This window comes from Callorhinus ursinus, unplaced genomic scaffold, assembly GCF_003265705.2.
Source record: "Callorhinus ursinus isolate GAN/ISIS: 27379988/994484 unplaced genomic scaffold, GSC_fseal_2.0 scaffold1, whole genome shotgun sequence".
NCBI lineage: Eukaryota > Metazoa > Chordata > Mammalia > Carnivora > Otariidae > Callorhinus > Callorhinus ursinus.
In genome coordinates this window covers 115,973,525-115,980,270 of record NW_027397063.1, presented here as the reverse complement: position 1 = coordinate 115,980,270, position 6,746 = coordinate 115,973,525, and the positions used below count along the sequence as shown (strand labels likewise).

At 34.4% G+C, this 6,746-nt stretch overlaps 1 long non-coding RNA gene across 3 annotated transcripts in view; it reads right to left on the bottom strand.

Moving 5' to 3' along the window:
* The window catches only part of LOC141373994 (uncharacterized), a 62,642-nt gene that overhangs the window by 55,234 nt on the left and 662 nt on the right, over positions 1 to 6,746 (bottom strand). The window lies entirely within an intron of this gene.

Sequence of the window (6,746 nt, the reverse complement as noted above, 5' to 3'; positions counted from 1 at the left end):
AAAGGAAAGGAAAGGAAAGGAAAGGAAAGGAAAGGAAAGGAAAGGAAGGGAAGGAAGAAAGGAAAGAAGGAAGGAAGAAAATCAACATAAACTTAATGTATTTTTGTAAAAAAATTAACTCAAATGAATCATGGATGTAATGTAAAATGTAAAACTGTAAAACTTCTGTAAAAAAAAATAGAAAATCTTCAGGATCTAGGACTAGGCAAATAGTTCTTTGACTTAACACTACAACATGATCCATAAAAGGAAAAATTGCTAAACTGGACCTCATCAAAATTAGAATTTTTGCTTTGCAAAAACTCTATTAAGAGAATGAAAACACAAACTACTAGAGAGTGGGAGAAAATACTTGCAAACCACATTTTGACAAAAAACTAGTAGCTAGAATATACAAAGAAATCTCAAACTCAGCAGTGAAAACACAAAGAATCTAATTAGAAAATAAGCCAAAGACATGAACAGACGTTTCACCAAAAAGAATATACAGGTGATAAATAAGTACATGAAAAATGTTCAGTGTTATTAACCATTAGAGAAATGAAAATTTAAACAATAATGACATATCACTTTCAGATAAATGAAAAATATGTTCACACAAAAACCTGTATACAAATGTTTCTAGTAACTTTTTTTTTTCCATGATGACCCTGAACTGGAAATAATCTAGATATCCTTCAACAGGTGAATAGTCAAATAAATTGTGGTACATCCATAACATGGGATAGTACTCAGCAATACAAAGGAACAAACTAATGATACACAACACTTGGATGAATCTCCGGAGAGTTATACAGAGATCAGTGGCTTCCAGGAGCTGGGGTTGGAGGAAAAGATGTGGAGGGATTGAATACAAAGGAGTAGCAGAAGGGAATTTCAAGGGGTGATAGAAATATTCTCTATCTTGATCATGGTAGTCGTGGGTGTATGTCAGCAAGTGTTTGTCAAAACTCATAGGACTGTACACTGTACACTCAAAAAGGGTATATTTTGTTGTATGTAAATTGTAACTTAATTTTTAAAAACATGAAAAATGAAGAAGCTTTTAAAACCAACTTCCCCTTAGTTCAATTACTAGATTAACCAACATTTCCCATTCCCTCTGTAAAATATACCAGTTGGTACCCAAGACACTTATAGCTGGGCACTTACAGCTAGTCCCTCTCTAGTGTACTGGCATTTTCTGCTCCCACTAGTTGAGCACGACACATACCAAGAATCAGTTGCATTTGTTTCCAAATCTACAGATGTTAGTTGTGTTTGCTATTATAATTATCTAATATAATTAAATATGACAAAAGACCATGAAATAAGTGTGGAAAGGAAGGGTTATTGTTTCTATGAAAATTAGGATGAATGCTTTAGAAAGACTAGCTAATGGAAAATTACTAAAAAAAAAATTTTTTTACATATTTATTTATTTTAGAGAGAGAGAGGGGGAGAGAGAGAATCTCAAGCAGACTCCTCTCTGAGCACGGAGCCGGATGTGGGGCTTCATCTCACGACCCATGAGATCATGACTTAAGCCAAAAATCACAAGTGGGATGCTTAACTGATTGAGCCACCCACGTGCTCCTAAAAAAGTTCTTTAAAAAATTATTTATTTATTTATTTATTTATTTATTTATTTATTTATTTGAGAGAGAGAACATGAGCAGGGGGGAGGGGTTGAGGGAGAGGGAGAAGCAGGCTCCCCGCTGAGCAGGGAGCCTGATGCAGACTGGATCCCAGGACCCTAGGATCATGACCTGAGCTGAAGGCAGATGCTTAACCCACTGAGCCACCCAGGTGCCCCTAAAAATATTCTTAAACTGTAAGTTTAAGTTAATGAAAGATTGCAAGGAAATATAAAAATCTAAAAATCGATCCACACTTACATTGCTTTGCAAGTGGCTTAAAGTTTTTGCTCCATTTTCACATAATCCAAACTAGAAATCATGAAGGATACTAAATGAGAGTGGTTTATGCAACAAAGATGTTTTGGAACTCCAATTAACAGACTCATACTCGAAAAAAGAGTATGGAAAATGAAGCATACTTATACGTTCTAAACTAAACATGTATATCTTCTTAACATTTAACTGAAAATGTTGAACTATGTATGAACTATTACTTATGATTCCTTACTTTTGCTGAATTTACCAGCCAATCTTACAGTCTCTAAATAAGAGTGAAGAAGTGACTCAAACCTAAGATTTAACACTTTCTGTGTTGAGTTCTAGAATAAGTTATTTTTTAATCCCCTTTGCAATTTGGATATATTTTATTTGACGGGGGGTACTTGAAATGTTGAATTTAGACTTGTGATTTTAATTTTAAATGTTTAAAGGTACTTAATTGACAGTAGACTGGGGATTTCAATTTGAGACATGTAAAAGTTGAATCGATTATGTTTGTAAGCTGTGTTTGAATTTTTCAGAGAATCTGAGGTACTAAATCTATAACTTCTGAGTTATTAGGTTTGTAAATAGAGTTTAAGTGCTTAGGAATATTGGTTTATTAGAATTGTAAGCTTGCTTTTTGAATGTTTGAAGTGCTTTAAAGATCAAATATATTACATTTGTAGCTGTAGTTTGAAAAATCCAAGAATTTAATCGAGTTAATAATAAATGTTTAGGGAACTTAATCTACCATATTTATAAGCTAATTTTAAGTTATACTTGGATACATTTATAAATAAAACCATAAAGTTTAAAGTTAAACTTAAAGGTCTGAGAAAAACTAGATTTTAAAACTGGATACCTTTGATAAATTTGACATTTATTAAACAAAAGTAGCTCTACGTGTTTTGGGGTCTTTTTTCTTTCAGTATACAAAAGCTTGCCTTGTACATTAAAAAACTCAAATGATGAAATAAAGAATCAACTTCTCCCACATTCTGGTTCTCACAAAACCAGCTCATTAACATTCAAGCAAAGAAAATCAAACACTTTATACACAGAGTTACCATATGATCCAGCAATTCCACTGCTAGATATATAACCAAGAGATATAAAGGCATCTATCCATACAAAGACTTATACATGGATGTTCATAGTAGCCTTATTTGTGATAGCAAAAACCAGAAGCAACCCAGATGGTCATTAGGAGGTAAATGAATAAATGAACTATAGTATGGCCATCCAATAGATTATTATTCATCAATAAAAAGGAATAAAGTACTGATACACAAATCAATACAACATGGATGAACCCTGAAAATATTATGCCACATATATGAAAGAAGCCAGATACAAAAGGTACATGTTATATGATTCTATTTATATGAAATGTCCAGAATATTTATCAATACAGAAAGTAGATCAGTTGGTTGCCTATGGCCAGGAGGAAGGTTGGGTGGAAATGAGAGTGGCTTAACAGTACGGAGTTTCTTTTGGGGTTGATGAAAATGTTCTAAAATTGATTTTGATGATGATTATACATCTCTGTGAATATAACAAAAACCATTGAATTGTACATTTTAAATAGGTGAATTATATGGTATGTGAATTAGGCCTTGAAAAAGCTGTTACAGGAAGAAAGGTGGGAAGGAAGGAAGGACAGAAGGAAGGAGAAAACAAAAAGAAAAGAAAGAAAATCAAACACAAGCTTCGGACTTTTCAGATTTCCCAGAATAACCACATTACCCCTATAGGGAAACAGTATCTCTGGAGTCTCTTGCACAGATACCCAACGACTTTATTCTGTTGTGGATGTCCTGCTTCTTCACATTGTGCTCTTATTAAAATCTTGTGTGGTGCATCTGAGTGAGCCTAGGTCACATACCCTCCCTAGCTACAAAGGATGTGGGGAAAGGGAGTTCTGGCTTCCACCTTGAGAGTCAGGACTCCTAACAGTAGAGATTCCCCAAATAAAGGAAAGTTACGCAGCAGGTGCTGGGAACCTATAAGAATGTGACAGACTGTTCACTATGTTCAGCCACATGTGGAGAGTGGGTTAAAGGGGACAAGATGGGGGGCAGAGATACCAGTTAGGTGGCTAGCATGCCCACAAAGAGACATGGTGATTACCTGAACTACCGATAACTGAGGAAGCAGTAATAGAGGCAGAGAGGAGCAACCAGATTTGAGAAACAATTGAAAGAAAAATCAAAACTTGGAGATTTGTTCCATAAGAGAGATGAGGAGCAAGAGGTGTTAAGGATTTCTGGCCTAAATAACTGAGTGGATATTGGGATCTTGACCTAAGTTAAGAAAGGAACAAGTGATGAGGAACAGGTTGGGGAATTAGGGGAAGGAGAAGGGAAGACACTGAATTCTATACATTATTGGTTTCTAATATAATTCCATTGTGGTCAGAGACCATACTTTGTATGACTTGAATTCTTTTAAATTTATTGAGATTTGTTTTAGGGCACAAAATCTGGTCTATCTTGATAAATATTTTGTGTGCAACTGGAAAAGTATGTGAATTCTGTTATTGGAAGGAGTGTCATACAATTGTCAATTAGGTGAAGTTGCCAGATAGTGTTATTTAAGTCTTCTCTATCTTTGCTGATTTTCTGTCAATTTGTCCTATCAATTACTGGGAGGAAGGTATTGAAATCTACAACTATTGATTGTAGATTTGTCTATTTCTCCTCGCTCATATCTATTTTTCCTTCATGAATTATTAAATGCATAAAGACTTACAATTTTTATGTCCTCTTGATGAATTGACCCCTTTATAATATGAAATGACTTTACTTTTGTAATATTCTTTATCTGAAATATTTTCTTTTGACTAGTTTTCTTTTGTTTGCATAGTAAATCTCTTTCTATTCTTTTGCTTTTAACCTATTTGTGTCTATGCATTTGAAGTGCATTCCTCATAAGCAGCATCTTGTGTCATCTTTTTAACCCAGTTTTTGCCTTTTGGTATGACTTCAAGATCACTAATCTTTTCTTTGGCAATGTCTAATTTGCCATTAATCCTATCCAGTGCATTTTTATTCAGACATTATAGCCTTCATCTCTAGAGTTACAATTTGGCTCCTTTTTTATATCTCTCATGTCTCTTAACTTTTTGAACATTTGGAATACAGTTACAGTTAACTGTTTTCATGTCCTTGTCTGCCAATTCTAACATCTGTGAAAGTTCTGGGTCTGATTTTGAACAATTAACTTTTTATTATGGGTTGTATTTTATTAAATATGATCAAATCTCTAGTTCTATTATCAGTTTATGAGAAGAAAAGGGGTAGAGAAACATGTTAACACAAAGGGATACAATCAGTAAAGTGCAGAATGTGGGGAACTCCACAGGACAAGCAATCAATTCCGTCAACATATAAAACGCAAGGAAAGAAAAAAGTTTAAGAGATTTTAACCAAATGCAATGTGATGACCTTGTTTGTATCCTGACTTGAAGAAATGAACTATATAAGACATTTATAAGAAAATTGGGAAAATTTGAACACATGACTAGATGTTAAGAAATTGTTAATTTTTAAAGATATTATAATGATTTTGTGGCTGTTATAAAAAATTGTATTGTTTAGAGACACATAGTAAAGTACTTACAGGTAAAATAATATACTGCTTATGATTTGCTTCAAAATAACCCAAGGAGGGAATGAAAAGGTGAGTTTCAGATAGAACAAATTGGTCGAGGGATGATAACTATTGAAACTGAGTAATGAATACATAGTAGTTCATTATATTATTCTCTTTACTTTTGTAATATTTGATGTTTTTTCACAATTTTAAAAAATCAGATGTTCTGTGTTTGACAAGCCTTGCTCTATCCTCTCCCTACTCCTAATAGAATCAATTGTGCTCAGGACTGTTCCCCTACCGTCCAAATAAATTAAACCCTCATTTATCTCCAAATCTTTCTCCCTAATTGGCTATAGACCCTTGAGAGCAAAAGTTGTCTTATTAATTTTCTATTCTTTGTATTCCCACCACCAACCACAGAGCCAAGGTGCTCAATAAATGGTAGCAAATTGGCAGCTCTCTAGCCCCAGTTCACCAAGGTGCCCATGACAGAGAGGCTGACTCTATCCTATTAAATCAAATTTCCAGTTAGGTGCTCTGTCCTTTATAAATTTAAGTCATATTGCATATAAATGTTGGCAAAGGAACCAAAGGAGTCCTTACGTAAAAATTCAGGCAATAAAATTGTCAAGACAAACCAGGAATCCAGCAGGGATTGGCAGGGTCAGCAGTACTGAAACTGTTTTATAGTTCACTATGTACTTCCTCTTCTTACAGGTATGCATTGCACTGTGACCTTTGCAAAGTCCTTCTGTCCTGCCCTGCCTTTCTCATAGTACTGCTCTAAGTCTTAAATATGATACTGTAATGCATTTAAAAGGGTTTATTTTTTTTAAAACTGAAAAGTTTTAAAGCGTTATGGCTTCTTCCCAAAGCATTGAGACCTCTCAGAGAACACATCAGTTTAGCTACTGGAAAAATTGAACTTAGATGAACTTTTCATTAAGCAAAGTCTGTTTCCTTGCAATATAAATATACACACAGCACCTATTCCATGTTGTGCTAGGTGCTGGTAACAACGAGTGAGGACAGCCCAGGTACCCAGGACCTCTCCTCATAGAAAACCTAATCCTTGGCTCCGAGGTGCTCCTTACTCATACTGTTCAATCTCCTGATTGACTTATTTATTAAGTTATTCATTTGCTTATGTATTTATTGATTACTATTTTTAATTAAGAATTTTACAAATACGTCCTGATTGGAGGTTCCTAATTCTGGGGTAATTTCCATTTGTTCTTGGGGAGGGCATGATAATGGGCAGGTGGCCTT